Below are 18,125 nucleotides of genomic sequence, written 5' to 3' on the forward strand. Positions count from 1 at the left end.
GTGTCTGTTACAGTCACGCAGTGCCGAATAGGGCCTGGTCTTTGAGCAGCCAAATCCTCCGGGGCTTAAGTGGTTAAAATTGTGCACACTCATGCAATGGCGACAAACCACGGTACATAAAAATCTCCATAGGCGATGCTTAAAAATTATTTTACAGGTCACCCGCTTAGAGATACAGAGGAGGTCCTGTGCTAGAATTATTGCTCTTTCTCTAACGATCGCGGCAATACCTCACATGTATGGTTTGAACACCGTTTACATATGCAGGTGCGTCTTACATATGTGTTGGCGAGCACGGAGGAATGGGGTGCTTTGATTTTTTTTTTCTTATTTATTTTACTTTTTATTTTTTACATCGTCCCTTTATTTTTTTTATTTTTTATCACTTTTATTCCTATTACAAGAAATGTAAACTTCCCTTGTAATAGAAATAAGCATGACAGGTCTTCTTTATTGAGAGATCTGGGGTCAAAAAGACCCTAGATCTCTCATTTACCTTTAAAAGTAAAATAAACAAAAATAAAAAAATTTGACATTTTGACTTTAAGGGAAAACAAATCCCTTGTTCATGCTCGAGAACCAGAAGTGATGTCAGAAGTCGTTCTGGTCCCCCAAGGGCATAGAGCAGAGTGGGGGACATCTTGCCCTCACTCCTACCCAGCGATCGGCTGCACTGGATCGTTACCAGGCTTAACGGATGGCTCCGGTAAGCTTGAAAACAAATAGGAAGCGGTGGGGGGCACCTCTCCCTGCGCCTATACAAGTGATCTTGCGGTAAATCAATTTTATTGGAAAGTTGGCCCCCTAACAAAAAAAAATAGATACCAGGGTAATGACAGCTAGCTTCTGCCATACCCTGGTATTTAAAGCGGAGTTCCACCCTTTTTTTGAACTTTGCAGTTTCCGTTAGATGAAAACACCCTGAAAAAGAATTGGATAGTTATTTTTTTTTTTTGTTTCACTTATCTGATTTTTTCTGAAAATTAACTTGCCTTCCTTCCACTTCCTCCTCCTGTGGCCGCGGCCCACGACGTCACTTCCTCCTTTGCATTGACTCCTGGGAGATGAGCGTCATCAATCCCAGGAGTCAATGCGCCTGCACCGGTGTCCCTCGTCACTTCCGGTGCAGGTGCGTCGTTCTCTGCCGATGGATTAGAACAGCTTCTGGGCATGCGCAGAACCCGCTGCACCGGAAGTGACGAGCAGGGCATTCTGGGACTCCGACTTCACGGAAGAGGACACAAAGAGGGACGCTCCGGCTTCAGCTGCCCACATCGGAGATAGCAGCGCTGGACAAGACATTTTCAAGGTAAGTTTTTCTTCTTACAGGCAAGCTAAACAGGGGACAGGTCAGAGGCTATCGTTGCTTAAATGCACTAGCCCTGACTGTCCTAGGGGTATTTTTTGTTTAAAAAAATGTTTTTAGGGTGGAACTCTGCTTTAACGTCAAAAACATGACGTACATTTACAACTAGGCGGTCAGCAGGTAGGCCTCCATTTGCATGTTTTGTGCTTATGCTGAAATTTGCTGAGGATAATATACAATTTATAATATAACAAGGCATAGCAAGTAATTCATGCCAATGGATTCTATCATGCTGCACTCATCAGATCATGAATTATACATATATAGTACTTAGCTTACTGAAGGAATCTTGTAATCCCTTAATAATAAAATAACAGGTCATATTTATAGGAAACCCGTAAAGCCTATTTGCTCAGTCTAGATGTATGTAGTAGGTGTAGGGGGTTAGAATTTGCACATAGTTTCGTCATCCATCTGCTTCCTATGAAACATCTCTAATTTAAATAGCAGAGGAGATAATTGTACTCTGTGAATGGTGTTTGCTGTCTTTCAACATGAAGCAATGCGTATTAATCTCCCTCTGGCCACAGCTTTATGTGCTCTCCATAAAGTGCTGAGAGAGACATCTTGAGAGAGATTAATATCAAAAGCAAATCTTGTCTTTCCTTCCCAGAAGTTTAACTGTTTGTGGAAAACCGTCAAGATAGATCCTTTAAGAGGAAAATGTGATTAAAGCACTTATGACGCACTAAAGCAAACACACCACATGCTGTGGAGGGTTTAAAGTATGGCAGAACGAAAGTTACTATGGTACCAGAAGAATGTAGCTTTTGCTTTATAAATTCTTCTTGAACGATGACAGCTAGAGTCTAATGAATAGCTCTGACTATCATAGATGCTTTTCTTTCTGCCAGATTTTATAGTTCAATCAGACCCTCCATGAAAAAAAATGGAAGGCCCTTTATACTTACAGTTCTCCACCACCCACCACTCAAAAAGCCATTAAGAAATAATGCTTATGCAAATAGAATAAAACTTACCGTACCTTGGTCCTTCTCAAACTTTTGGGAGGCACTGTCTGTGATGTCACCTTGCTTCCTGGGAGGACTAGGTGCTGGAAATCCCATTGGAGTGCACTCCAGCCCATCAGCCCAATGCAGCAACTTTGTGATGTCACCCATGCCTTATGCCTGATGGCATCGAAAGCCAGGCTGAGCTAAGTTTTATTTTTTCCTTTTTTTTTATAAGCCTTTTTTTTTCAACTGCTTTAAAGCAATTCTTATTTCGAGGGTGGGAGCTGTGAGTAAAACAGACCTTTTATTTTCATAGAAGGTCCACTTTAAAGCGTAACTCCACTTTCGCTGAGAAAACAAAACATTCCCCTCTGGGTGATTTATGTACATAAGGGCTCTTTCACACGGGCGATCAGTTTTTTGCCTTCGCTCCGGTCCTTTTTTTTTTTTCCACGGAGCAGATGACACTTGTGTCATCCGCTCCGTATGTCCGCATATCATCCCATCCGTTTGCGGATGATATGCGGACATAATGTAAGTCTATGGGCATTGTGGATGTCAGCGGATGACAGCGCTGACATCCGATTTTGCTTCCTTTATGTTTTTTGAACGGAGGAAAAAGAAAAAGAAAATCGGATGTCAGCGGATGGTATTCCGCTGACATCCGCAATGCCATTGACTTACATTATGTCCGTAAATCATCTGCAAAAAAATAGGATGATTTGCGGACATATGGAGCGCCCGTGTGAAAGGGCCCTTACAACGTTTTTAACAAACTTTGTTGCAGATTCCTACCTTTTGTTATTCTGAAGAAATCACTGTTTGTTCCTTTGTGCTGAGTGGATCTAATGGGAGTGGTTTTATAATTATCTATCAGCTGTGGCAGCTGCAGGGCTCTAATGAGGAAATCTGCTGGGCCTGCATCCCTTTAGACATGTTTCTATTGGGAGTATCTCACCAAAAATTACATTTTTATTGCAGGGGATGCCAAAAATCTGACTTGTATCTTAGGCAGACTTCTGGGAAAATTGGTGAGCCAATCACACAAGCAGGAAATTATGTTCTGGGTACAAAACAGCTTCAGGTAGCCATATTGCATTGTAATTTCAAAAAATACAACAGCTGCAGATTGAAAAGGAAAGGTAATTTTTAATAATATTCAATCACAATATGATATATTGCGATGATGTGTCGCAATTGTATACGCTTGATTGTTTTTTCTCTATTTGCTATTTTTTTTCACCCACAAAAGTGGAGTTACCCTTTAAGGCTCTGTTCACATCTAGGCGTTTTTGGGCGATTTTTTGCAGTAAGCCTCAGCTCATTTCAATGGCCCCCATTCACATCTGAGCATTCTCTCGCCTTAAGCAAAACGCATGAGCATCTTTTTGGCAAACTACAGGCGTTTTTATTTTTTTCATTGGTCACTTGTCAACCAAAAAACGCCTGCACAAAAATGCTGCAAAAATGCCTGTAAAACGCCCAACAAAAATGCCTAAAAAACACCTGTAAAATGCCTGTAAAAATAGCAATGCCTAGATGTGAACGTAGCCTAAGTCCAGCTGTTGCTTTTGTCTTTTTTATTGTCACTATTATGAAATGGACTTTCCCAAACATGTGAAAATGTGAACATTTTATTTCAGGAGGTGCCCTTTAGGGTTCAATGGAACAAGGTGCTTCCCATCATTATAAACTCCAAGAAGCCATTGAAGAAATACGGAGTCTAAAACCTTGTGCACTTTCTTAATGAGTTTATGTACGAAAAGTACCAGCTAAAACATTTGTTTTTGCCCATGAATACCTCTTTCAGCTATCCTTTTTGTTGTGCAGAGGATTCGGCTCCGTTCAAACCTGTGCGATTTTCAGCTTGTGAAACGCTCAGCTGCGAAAGCTCTAAAACGCCCAACAAACAAAATCCCATTCATTTCAATGGCACCCGTTCACATAGTAGCGTTCTGTCAACTGAAGCTCAAAAAAGTACATCTTTTTGGCACATTCCAAGTGTTTTTGGCCCCATAGACTTCAATAGAAACGCCTGACTTGAGCAGAGAAATGCTCGTATTATGCTTGCAAAATGCTCAAATAGCAGCTCTCCACCCATAATTTCCTCTCCCCTCTCCTTAGTGCTTTTGATTGGCTAAACAAAAACACCTGAAGCTGTAAAATGCTTGTAATACACTTCTAAAATGCTTCAAAAAAAGCTTGTAATAAGCTGCAAAAAAAGCTTACAAAACACCCATAAATGCCAGTAAATTGATGCACTCAGGTGTGAATGGAGCCTAAATGGGTGCTATAAGCAATAAGAAATGTTGTTAGCATACTTTTCATACATAAGCCCCTTAGTGTCTATGATGGTGGATATGGCTAGATTTACAATTGTCCTGAGATTTAAAGGGTTATTCCACTCCATTTCTGAGCTTTAAAGGGTAACCCGTGGGAAAAAAATAGCAAAAAAAAAAAAAAAGAATAATATAATATATACAATTGCAACAAAAATCATATTGTAATTGAATGTTTTTAAAAATGACCTTTCCTTTTCAATCTGCAGCTCTGTCATTTTCTATAAAATGCAATGCAATATGGCTACCTGGAGCTGTTCTGTACACAGAATGTGTACTGACCACACCCCCAGAAACATGATTTCCTGCTTGTGTGATTGGCTCACCAATTTTCACAGAAGTCTGCCTAAGATACAAGTCAGATTTCTGACATCCCCTGCAACAAAAATGTCATTTTGGTGAGATACTCCCAATAGGAAATCACGTCTAAAGGCGCAGACCATGCAATTTTTCTCATTAGAGCCCTGCAGGTGCAGCAGCTGATTGATAGGTGTTTAACCACTCCTTAGATTACCTTACCACATGGACACAGACAAACACTCAGTGATATCTTCAGAAAAACAAAAGGTAGAAATCTGCAACAAAATAGTTAAAATCATTGTAATGTATATACACTATATTGCCAAAAGTATTGGGACACCTGCCTTTACAGGCACATGAACTTTAATGGCATCCCTGTCTTAGTCCGTAGGGTTCAATATTAAGTTGGCCCACACTTTGCAGCTATAACAGCTTCAACTCTTCTGGGAAGGCTGTCTACAAGGTTTAGGAGTGTGTCAATGGGGATGTTTGACCATTCCTCCAGAAGCGCATTTGTGAGGTTGGACGAGATGGCCTTGCTCGCAGTCTCCACTCTTATTTATCCCAAAGGTGTTCTATCGGGTTGATGTCAGGACTCTGCAGGACAGTGCAGGCCAGTCAAGCTCCCCCACCCCAATCTCGCTCATCCATGTCTTTATGGGCCTTGCTTTGTGCACTGGTCCAAATCATTTGAATGAGGGGAGATTATGGTGTGGGGTAGTTTTTCAGGGATTGCGTTTAGCCCCTTTGTTCTAGTGAAGGGAACTCTTAAGGAGTCGTCATACCAAAACATTTTGTACAATTTCATGCCCCCAATTTTGTGGGAACAGTTTGGGGATGGACCCTTCCTGTTCCAACATGACTGCGCACCAGTGCATAAAGCAAGGTTCATAAAGACATGGGTGAGCGAGTTTGGGAACTTGACTGGCCTGCACAGAGTTTTGACCTCAACCTGATAAAACACCTTTGCGTTAAATTAGATTGGAGACTGCGAACCAGGCCTTCTTGTCCACATCAGTGCCTGACCTCACAAATGCGCTTCTGGAAGAATGATCAAACATTCCCATAGACACACTCCTAAACCTTGTGGACAGCCTTCCCAAGAGAGTTGAAGCTGTTATAGCTGCAAAGGGTGGGCCAACTCAATATTGAACCCTACAGACTAAAGCCTCGCACACACGCATCGAAAATTGGCCGGGAATTTTCGTCCAACGACCGATCTGCCGATTTTCGGATTGTTAGTATGATGTTTCCGACAACCAATTCCGACTTTTCGGCCGAAAAAAATCTGGTGTGCAGGCTATAACATTTTTGTCCGCCGTCAAAACACGGCCGATTTTCGTGCAGTCAGTACAGATTTCAACAGGGAAAAATCTAATGAGCAAGTCTGGGCATGCTCAGAGAAGAAAGAACACAAAGAAAGCAAACCAACACATGACATCACTTCTGAAGTAGAATTTTGTTGGGCGAGAAAATTCGTGTGCAGTCTAGGCACATTCCAACCAACAAAACACCACTCTGGACAAAAGACGGACGATCGGTCGGCCGATAATCGTTGCGTGTGTACGGGGCTTAAGACTGGGATGCCATTAAATTTCATGTGTGTGTAAAGGCAGGTGTCCCAATACTATTGGTAATATAGTGTAGATTAACCCTTTAGTATAATGTTGATATGAATAATATCAAAACACCAGTGTCAGAATTCTCAATAAAATTTATTGCAAACTAAAAAAGAATATCAGAACTATGAAAATATGGATTAAACCCACTTCAGAGGTTTCTCAGCATGCACTTCTCTCACTGCTGTTGTCTAAGGAGCTATATAGGCTTGCTATGTCAGGGAGGAACAAGCCTGTAGTCACCAGCTTCTCATCTCTGAACTTGGTGGGGATTCCCTCAGTCTTTCATGTCAAACTGCTGTCTAGACCACCTTCAGTCATGCAGAATCTTGGAATATCCTTCCTTTGCCTTAAGCGTTGTAAATTCTAGAACAATGTGGCAGCAGAGAAGAAAACACCAAAAATGGTGAAATGGTTTTAGTATAATAAAACAAACATGTATTTAATTTGTTTCTCACCCGGTAAAATAGCTAATACGTTTATTTTTTAAAAACATTGTATTTACGCGTAACCATGTTTTCAGTCTTCACTGTCATTGTCACTGTAAGGCCCCTTGCACATGGGGTTATCTTGGTGCAGTGAGTCCTTCCCAACATATTTGTGTCTGGGAGGGATAGGTTCAATGTGCAGGCCTGCTTGTGGGTGGTGTGGCGGTAGTAATTACACAGACTTTAGTTTTAAAGAACAGAACTTTTATTAATGCGAAATCCAGTAATTCAAAACAGACCCAGCAGGAAGGCACCTGAGCAGGAACATTCATTGGATGTAACAGCAATGTGTAGTAAAGCAGGTCTCAGATGTGCTGACAGTGTCTGTCTTGAGGGGCAGAATGTGGCCTGGCCAGTCTGGACCCAATAGGGAGGTCTCCAAGTAGTGTGGCGTGTCACTATCCTTTTTCTGCTCATCAGGAACCTCTTCCTGCTGCTAATCACTGTCCGTGCTAGATAGGTGACCTGTCCCTAAACTACCTACTTGCAAAATGCATGCCAAGCCTGGGAGCCAGGGCCTTAAATAGGCTCTGCCTGACCCAAGATGGCTGCTAGAGTCACATGGGGCCGTATAATCCGATCAGACAGCTTCCCCAAAGACCCTGGAAACCATAGAGGAACCATGTTCCTCCTGAATTCCTCTCCTCTGCAAAGGTGCTGCGTTTGAACGCCACCTGCAGTGGTGAACGTAGACTGCACCTGCCTACAAGCCTGTAAAATTCTGTTAAAGACCTGCATTCCAGATCTTGAACACATTCGATACAGTGTTCAGCCCTGTCCAGTTGCAGCCTTCCATAGAGTTTGACAGGCTGCAGGTAGTGAAATTCTGAGGGCAATTTACTGCACCTAGACAGCCAAGGGGCCTAAGGCTTTAAGATTAAAATGTTATACTCTTGTGTACATGGACCATGACAATGCAAAGTTTGATATAGATTGGAATGAGGTTACCCGCAGGGCAGAATGGGGTCAGAAGCAACACTTAAGCACTTCAGAGGAATCTCAAATGTCAAATGCAAGCTGAATGCACAATAAAGCTTGCTTCATATGCCAATATATTGTACATGTCTCTATAATAGCCTGATAGTTTGTTATTCAGTGAGTGGCAAAATCCTCCTTTCTCTTTTTCCTCTGTTCTGTCCTTGACTGCGCCTATTTACAGCACCCAAGTCATCTCTTCATGGAATCAGAGATCACATTTTGGATGACTATGGGCTTGCTTCTCTCTAACTGGAATCTACCTAGTTCCTTTAACAATGGCTGTGAGACTCGTGGAAACTAAGAAAGTCCTACAATGGGTTTATTTTTACTAAACCATGCAAGTTTCTTTGACTGGCCATTCAAAATACATTTCTTGTTTAATATCCTAGAACAGGGATCTCCAAACTACAGCTCTCTAGCTGTTACGGAACTTCACATCCCATGAGGCATTGTAAAAGCCTGACATTCACAGACAACTGGAGGGCCATAGTTTGGAGATCCCTGTCCTGGAAGAACTAACGTCTGCCTATTCATACTATGCTTTCCAAGGTTCAAGTTCAAACCATGACTCTCAGACCCATTTTGCTGAACACACCATACAAGGATTTTCAACCATTCTTTTGATGTTTATTCGTCACTGCACAACCCAATTTATTATTCAGTACCTAGTGAAATTATGTAATATAAATATGACCTTCCTTATCAAGACTAACAACCTAAAACATGGTTGACAATAATTAGTAGGGCTTGACCACTCAATAGGGCCTGGTAAGCAGTGTACCTAAAAAAAATAATTGTTGCCACATGACAGCTGAGCCTTTCTAAATGAAATAATGTGTTCTTGGCCTTCGTTACTAGGCTGGCTCCTGTCCTGAATTGTACATAATTTCATTGATCCCCTGCTAATAAATTGTGCAAATAAAATTGGGCTTTATTTGGATATCCAATAACTTTAGATTGTTTGTGTCTTTGGTATATGTTGGTAGTGAATATCAGGAACCCCAGCTTTCCACAGGGAGTGGCTGCAAGAGATCAGCAGCATTGAGACGCAAAAAAAGAATAAAACAAGTATTTTTATTCTTTAAATAGCAGTTCCATGCAGCAAATGAAGCCAACTAGTGAGCTACTAATTATGTACAGAAAAAGCTGCAACTCTGTTAAAGCCAGCAAATCCATTTTATTGGCCTTAATCTGAGTTCTTTGTAATTCTCTGCAAACAGAACTCAGAAAGCACCTTACGGGGTCAGTGAGAATGTATTGCCTGTTTTTTATGTCTACTTCCTCTGCTGACAGGGCTTGGCACCCAAGTGCGGGGACCCCATGGCAAGCGCTAGGGCCCCCAGTGGTGGGCCGAGGCTGCTTTCACATGAAATTAGCATTAAGGCACTGCTCTAGATTAAAAGCAAGACTCCTCCACAGAACACACTTATCAACTCTTTGTAATCTGTGGCAAAACTCCCCAGGCGTGCAGCATTTCTAAGCCCGTACCATGGAGCTTGTACTGGTCTCCACCCACTTAGCAGTCCCATCACCTCATTCTCAGTGACTATGATCTGTATGTTGCTATTGGATACAGGAAGAACATTACTCGGAAACCCATGCTTTTTCTCCTGCCGAGGCCTCACTTTATCACTTGTGACTCCAAGGCTAGGTCCCTAGGTTCTCTCTGCTGGGAAGAAGATCCTGATATGTGGGGAAGTTGTCACTAGAAAAGGGGCCACCCACTCAGCAGTCCCATCACCCCATTCTTGGTGACTATGATCCATATATTGCCATTGAATACAGGAAAGGCATTACTTGTAAACCCATGCCTGTTCTCCTCCCTAGGCCTCACTTTATTACTTGTGACTCCAAGGCTAGATCCCTTGGTTCTATGTGCTGCGAGGACAATCCTGATATGTGGGGAACTGGTCACCAGTAAAGAGGCCCAGCATCAACCCCCTCACTACCAGAGTCCCCATCTCGCATGTGAAGTCACCAGCTTCCTGGCTGGTTGGTTGCATAAGTCATTAGACACAAATATAGTAGCCATTACTATGGCAATGTAGACATCTTAGGGCAGCCTCTCTGCTTGTTAGACCTCTATAGTGTATAATCTCTAACTTGTCTAGTCCCCTTTAAATAAGCCCTGTTCTTGAGTACGCCATTCATGCACCCCTTTAGTGGATTCAGACTAGGAAGATTGGCTTAACAATACATTTCTTTTACTAAAGTAGTTGAGGGTAACAAAGGAAGAGTTCTCAAAAGACATCTTCGACACACAGTCCTGTACAAAGTCCTCTAAATGCCCTTTTAGTTGTGTCCTTGGCTTTCCCATATGCCCTTTGAGGTAGTTCTACCTTAATTAGGTATAAAAGTCCATTACAGTCCTTAGCAAGGCAAGAAGAGCCAATAATTGTAGAAAATCTATATTTGGCAGTATAAATCCATAACTAGTGGCTTTAGGTCCATGTAATCCCATACTTCTTGGAATCCTGACGCATCCCACAAGGGGCAGTCGAGCAACAGCATGGCAGTTACATCCCTCAGCACTCAAAAAACCTGTCCAGCAGCATTAACCCTTGCCCCTCAGGATCCACCAGTTCACATGGTAACCCCAATAGCAGTATAAAAATATTACATTGGAATATGGGGTTTTTGACAAAATAACCAAAACCCGCAAGAATAGAACATGCAAGAAAACATTTACCACAGGGATCACTCTGAGAGCACCTGCTTACACCCTTGCTGTAACATCAGTCATATTCTCAGTTCTAGCACTTTGTTACATCTGGTTTTGTGGAAGAGTGAGCAAGAAGTCTGCAGTTGTTTTACTTGGCAATAGCTCTCCTACTACCAGATTAGCAGACTACAGACACAAAAGTGAAGGTACAATTCGTATGAGGGCACAATTCATATGAGGGCACAGACAAAAAAAAAACTTTCACCCAGTCTTCTCAAAGAAGTGTTTTTGCTGTTGTGTTCCTGTTGAAGGGATTAAGGCTGGGTTCACACCCATGCAAATTTGATGTGGGTTTCCCTGCATCCAATTTGCATGACAGGGGATTGTGACCGCCTCTCATGAGCCAGTTCACACACCCCTGTGGCTGCAGATTGCACAGGGGTCCTGTTTGTCTTTGGCTCTGTTTCAGGTTCGAATTCAGCCAAAAATTCAGGCCTGATTCGTCCCTGAAACGGAGACCAGGGGCACACCGGACCCCTGCTGTGAGCCGCATTCATTCCAAGTGTTATCCCAGCCTTAAGGGCCATACACACTATAAGATTTTCTGAAGACTTTTTCCTTCAGATTTACCTTTTCTATGTAGTGCAAGGGCCTGCCAGATTGCATACAAATTGAAAGTGTTTAGGTTTGACCTCATATTATATGGTTTTGGTAAATCTAAAGGAAAAAGTCTTCAGAAAATCTTATAGTGTGCATGGCCCATTACTCTTAGTTCCTATTCTCATGAAACCATTGTCACTTGCTGAGAAAGTAAGGAGAAATGCTATCTAATAGATACAGAGACGCCAATGAAAGCCTGAAAACTTCTACCTGATAGTTGGAGTTTCACTTCATGTCACCTGAAGTAGCAGATATTTTTTCATGGGCACAAACTGTTGGCGCTATACACAGTAAATTCTGTATAATAATATAAATGTCTTTTGTTTTGTTTTTTGCATACAGCAAAGTTCCATATACTGTGGAAGAGATTGTTATGGCTGGTCCTGATCGAGAAAGGCTGAGACTGGCCCTCTAAAATAAGGTATTACCTTTGGCCTATTTATATCTTTGTCATATATTGTATCTGTGTGTTATATGTTTACATTTTAGGATAATTCCACTTTGGAACTTGGCCTGCTATCAGGCTCTACATTTCGTCTCTTTTGTATTTGAATCGTAATATCTCTTGAACCATACAGAAAGCCAAAGAGGTTTAATTTGTTACCTGGCTTGCTTAAACTTAGGCAGAAGGATCAAGATAAAAATGCATACTCTGTAATTGCTTTTCATCTGAATACGGAATTGCTGAAAAGGTAGTTAGACATAGATATTGGGTAGATAAGCATATCCAGGGTATGTGTTACAACTCTTCCAGATCAGACAGTCTCGCAGTAGGGGTGTGCATGAGAGAGTGATTTACATAAGTAAATGGACTCCAGCATCAAAAGTGGACAGATGCTGCAGTTAGAGTTCATATTAAGATTGCCTGCAGCCGATGCTTAACCCAGTGTTTCTGTATATTGCATTGGGGGCCAGGGAGCAGTTTTCAAGAACAAGGAAAGCATGCCAGACACTGTTTTTCAGCAAGTACAGGGTCTAAAAGTTCATATGCACAAAGGACTTTTTTTCCTTTACATGACATAAGAAAAAGTTTCATTCAACAAACTAGAGAATGCAGCTTTATCTTTGGAATATTTTCTTAATTGCCTTAAGTATAGATAGACTCAGCATTCTATAGACACTGCTCTGTTTCCCTAGAGCAACAAGTAGATCCTGATCATTCCCCATTGGGCAATAGTCCTAGAGCCTGTATAGACATAAAAGTCGCGAAGCAATTATTTTTATTATTATAAAGGATTTACAGTATATAGTGCCTTTACATAAAAAAGTTATTTTGAAAAGTTGATGGCTGCGCTGGACTGACCTGCTCAATAGAGGGTCTGTGGATGGGTGGTAGGTGAGAGAGGGCCACTTGGGGAAATTAACTCCCAATCAATCTGGCCCCACTGGATGAAAAAAGGCAGTGGACCCTTGTTAAGGGGTCTGGGCTGCTACCTGAAGGGCCTAGTGGTCGTTTCCAAAGTTTTTAGTGGTAGTCGGTTAAAGGAGCGCCAAAAATCAGCAATAAGAATCCCACTTGGATCAAAAGGTTGTCGTTTTATTGGTAGCAGAACATGTTAAAGCCAACAGGCTATACCATGTTCTGCTACCAATAAAACAACAATCTTTTGATCCAAGTGGGATTCTTATTGCTGATTTTGAGCGACTACCACTAGAAACTTTACATAGCAAAGGGAGACAGTACAGTTACAATACAATTCAATACAAGAGGGTTACAAGGGCCCTGCTCCAGAGAGTGTATAATCTAGTAGGAATCTAATAGCATTACACTTCATGCGCAATAAATGTTACATTTGTTAAGCTCCAAACAGATATGAAAACGCTGCCACAATGTATTCAAGCTATGTAATCACTTAAAATAGTTAACTATATTTTTGCAACTAGCATAAGTTCTAAAATGTGTCCTGCAGTCAGCCTCCTGAAATCCACTAAGCAGCATTTAGACTGGAGGATGAAGGGGCAAAGGACAGAAGTCTTAAGCTCCGTACACACGATAAGAAATTCGGAAGGGAAAATTCGTCCGACGACCGATCTGTCGATTTTCGGATTGTTAGTATGGTGTTTTCAAAAGCCGACTCAGACTTTTCGGCTGACAAAATCCTGATGTGCAGGCTATAACATTTTTGTCCTCCGTCAACACACGTCCGATTTTCGTCTCATTAGTACAGATTTCGACTGGGAAAAATCTTATGAGCAAGACTAGGCATGCTCAGAGAGAAAGAACACATATAAAGCAATCCAACACATGACATCACTTCTGAAGTAGAATTCTGTCGTACGGGAAAATTTGTGTGCAGTCTAGAGCACATTCCAACCAACGGACACGCACTCTGGACAAAAGACGGACGACGGGTCGGCGGAAATTCGTAGCGTGTGTACGAGGCTTTAGCCAATCAGAACCCTGTTACATTGCACAAGAAATCGCTTACTGCTCCTTCACCATCCAGTCATAGCAGAGGGTGGATTCCAGACCAATGCAGTGTAATAGAAGTTACAGACCAGGCTATGCTTTTGGACAGGGGGCCTGGATCAGGAGCCTGGTCGCATATAAATATATAAGCAGTTCCTATGTATTGATTCCAGCTTGCCTGAAGTTCACAGATTCTACACACTAATAATTTGTTTTGTTCTTTCCCTGAATGGTTAACTTTTTTCAGCACTAAAATATTGTCTTCACTGCAAAGACAAAGCTACAGACTTGCTCCTTGCATTTATCTTCTCACTCATATTAAATCACGGCAACTTGAAGCAATCTCACTGCCGCTTGAGTGCAATTATTTTCTGAGGTGATCTATTTCTATCAGAATGGGAAAAGTTTTTCCCTTTATTAGCAAGTGTTTAAGATGCCTTGCCCAGTGCACCTCAAATCTTCAGGTGAAAATCTTAGAGCATAAAGTTCGGAATGGTGAAATAATATCCTGGAATTCACATAATTATTACCCTGATAGCTTATGCAGGTTTTCTCATCCCTGCCTGGGATGCCTCCCAGGTATTGATTGCGAATGATGAATGCAGCTTGCTATTAATTACACTGCCAACTCTAGAAAGCAGTTCAGATCCTGTGGTTCCTCACCACTTTCCTTTGATGAATTGCCAAAGGGGACCTCAGCACACGAGTTTTAACTGATAATACTTTGCATTTTGGAGCATGAGAGGCATGCAAATTGCTATCTAAATATTCAGTGCTCTGCTATCATTTATTTCTTTAATAATTTTTATCTTTCCCACATAAATGGAGTGGCTTCCCCCCGAACAGTAAATGGCATCCAGGTCTCTAGCTTATTTTATAATATGCTGTGTATTCAACAGTGTGTCAGTTTAAAGACCGGGTTCACCTATTTCATATTGGCAAACTGTGACACATTTGCTGTGCATGGCTCATTTTCGAAATCCTATTTAATTCCCATTCTTCATCACTTTGCTGTGGTTGCTATGCGTGGTCTGTATATGCCGTAAAATAGCTCCTGTGCATTCAAACAACATTGTTCCAAGAAGCCTTCTGACTGGAGTATACCAGCTAGTTATAATGAGTGTAAGCCTAGCAACATATATGATATATAGCTCACAGAAACCTCAGAAGGGAATACATGGATGCTCAGGATTCCGGGAACCTGAAACCATTTTCTATGTTGGTCATTTATTAAATTAAAATAATGCAGCCTGGGGTAAGTTGTGAATTCATTATATAAGCATTGTATGTACAGGTATAAGTAAGGATTGGTATCTCAGAGGATAATTGAGTTTGCCAATGAATGAAACATGTCAACATGCATATTTTAAGACAGGTGCAAGTAATCATGGGATATGTAGTCCCACTGGCAGGGCTTTCTGCGAGGGGTGGGATTCATATGAAAAGGTAAAACAAGAATTTTCAACGTGTTTAAAAAGCAAGGCATGTCATTATCACAGAAATTGGTTTACATTTAAAAAAAATGTAACCGTTACATGCAAAGTTATTTTTTTAATAAATGTTTAGTACTGCTTTAAGACTAATGCTGGCCATACTCTATACTAAACATCAGCCAAAATTCAGTCATTTGGACAGTTCGTTGGTATTTCGGCCAGTTAATAGATTCAAATCGGTAATCGGTTGTGACGTTTTTGAGCCAAAAAAACAAAGGAAAAGTTTGTAAATTTCAAACGATAAATTAAAAGGTTAATGTGTTTCTCTTCCAAACTGTTTGCACTAGGCATATGTGAAAAAAAAAAATGATTAATTTATGTCCATTGAAAGATTTATCGTCATTACATGATGGCACTATCATTTACTCTCACGGCCGAGTGTTTGTTTTTTCGAAAATGAGTTTGAACGTTTTTTCATATAGCGTATGGCCAACATAAGCCTGGGTTTACATATATGCAAATTGGATGCGTTTTAAACCGAATCCAATACCGCATCCAATTTGCATGACATGTGAATGTGACCGTCTCACAAATGTCCGGGTCAGTCGTGCTGCGGTTTCAAAAAGGGTCCTGTGCGTTTTTGGGTCCAGTTCATGTGCGAATTCAGGAAAAAATTTCCATCTGAATTGCATCTGAACTGATAAACATGAACGCACTGGACCCCTGACTACAAACCATAGCTAGACATATGTGAACCCAGCCTTAAGTGTATTAGAGAAGGGCACAGCTTTTCCAAACCAAAATAACTAAAATAATTGTCAGGTCTCAGGAAATGATTACTAAAACCAATTAACCAGGGGTTAATACAAAATGCCTCTTATGTTGTTGGTCAGTGGAAAGAATGCAATTTTGACAGAGGTTACCAGAATGTCACCCATACAGACAGCTAAAAGGTAAATGGTGTCTTACTGCTGGCTTTGCCAAGTGACTTTTGTCATCTAGCTATGCAGGCTCCATCAAATAGGAGGTCAAGAAAGCCATAACAACCTCTGGAGGAAACCTAGGGTTCCACGAAATCCTGGTTGAGAATGGCTAGGCTATTTTTTAATTCCTTTATTTAAGACATCACAAGTACATTGAGAGGCAAGCAGAAATGTCTCAGGCACAGCTGAGGAGTGTTTATACATTGTTATAGGCATGCTGTTATATATTGTTATAGGCATACCAAAAACAGATAGAACAGTTGCATTAAGTATTACATATAAAAGAGATCTATTACTCCTATCTTGCTGGTTCACTTCTGACATGACTTTACCAGTCATTCCCAAGATTAACAGCTTTGCCAAGTACCTTATGAACTAGAAACCCACCCATACCTGTCGCATTTTTAGAACCTCACCTTTATACTGTTGTCTGTGGCCCTATTAGGTAGATTTCCCAATGAAAACAGCAAAAGCGAGGAAAGGAATGCTGTGCAACCTGAGATGCTTAACAGCTTCCTGCCTGATCCCTTGGACAACCTTGCCTTGTATCTTGTTTCTGGTAAATCTTGAACTAATCTTGAACTTGAATTACCTTGCAACAAAACTCATCTCCACCATCAGGAACTTTGGTGAAGATTGGCTAGTGTTTGGGCCCTGTGCGCCATCCACTGGGGAGATCTGCTTGTATATTTCCAGCTGATTAATCATGAAGCTCTCTACTGCTACAGCCACTGGCCTCTGAGCTTGATCCCAGACCATTACAGAGTAATCTGGCCTAAGACATGGAGGCCATTGTAGCAGCTGCTTTGGCTCCTCTCATCAGGAAATTGCTGAGGTGCAGGGGTTTAGTGTTCTGAAATACAAATTGAGGTAAAAGGCTACAAGACGACATGCTTGATCTGCATAGATAATTGCTGGACAAACATTACCAAGGTACTGCTGCTGTAGATACTAAAGTATGTATGCCTCTACCACTCAAGTTCAATAGAGACCGTCTCCATTACAGAGGTTTCCTTAATCAATGTCAAATATACTTTTGAGATGCAACCTTTTACATTTACTCCCAAGAGGCCAAAGGTGCTGTTTATTAACAACCTCCTAACTGAGGAAGCCTTAGCGTAGGCCTCTCCTTATGTGGATCAAGACAATGCTATCCTGGATAAGTTTAATTCTTTTGTGCCCTGTATGGATAATGTTTTCAGTGATCCTAAACTTTGTGGTTCTGCCTAGGCAAAGTTGGGACGTACACAATGTAAGGATTTAGCTCAGTAGTCGGTTGTGTCTGTCCCCCTGGGTGAGAACACTGCTCGGTGAAAAGGCACAACAAACAGCAGAAACTTGGTAGAACAGATATACAGTTTGTTTAAAAAGTCTGTATCCATACAGCACAGGCATCAAACTGGCAAAATAAAACAAAAACAGAAAACAAATCCTTGCCACTTTGGGCAGCTAACTACAAACACTGGAACCCAACTTCCTCTCCTGGAGCAACCCACTGCTGCCCAGGCACCTGACTGTCACACAGAATAAATCAGAGTCCTTAACCACTTTCCGACCGGCCCATTGCAAAAACACGGCCGCAAAGTGGTTGTATAGTTCTGGGAGGGCGTACATGGACGTCCTCCCAGAATGGCGTGCACACGGGAATGTCCGTGTTCGCCGAGTCCCGGGGACCCGACGCATCACGGATCGTGGTAAAGGGCCAATGAGAGCGGTCCTTTACCACGTGATCGCTCCGTCCAATGACGGAGCGATCACGTCACAACAAACCGGCGCATGTTCGGTTCATTTCTCTCATCTCCTCGGACGCTGTACATAGCAATTGGTACAGCGTGCGAGGAGAGGAGAGAAACTGCAGCTGCACGCCTCCTCTGCCTCAACTGTGCCCCATCAGTGCCTCAGTGTGCCCCATCTGTGCCTCATTGTGCCCCATC

The 18,125-nt window shown here is 41.7% G+C and overlaps 1 protein-coding gene across 2 annotated transcripts in view; it reads left to right on the plus strand.

The window, feature by feature from the left end:
- Window positions 1–18,125, plus strand: part of RARB (retinoic acid receptor beta) — a 1,055,941-nt gene that overhangs the window by 134,385 nt on the left and 903,431 nt on the right. For both annotated transcript variants that reach the window (XM_082257327.1, XM_082257328.1), the window contains exon 2: window positions 11,708–11,786. The gene's annotated coding sequence lies outside the window, so the exon portion shown is untranslated. The remainder of the gene's footprint in view (window positions 1–11,707; window positions 11,787–18,125) is intronic.

Source organism: Pelophylax lessonae (genome assembly GCF_965119305.1).
Source record: "Pelophylax lessonae genome assembly, chromosome: 5".
Taxonomy (NCBI): domain Eukaryota; kingdom Metazoa; phylum Chordata; class Amphibia; order Anura; family Ranidae; genus Pelophylax; species Pelophylax lessonae.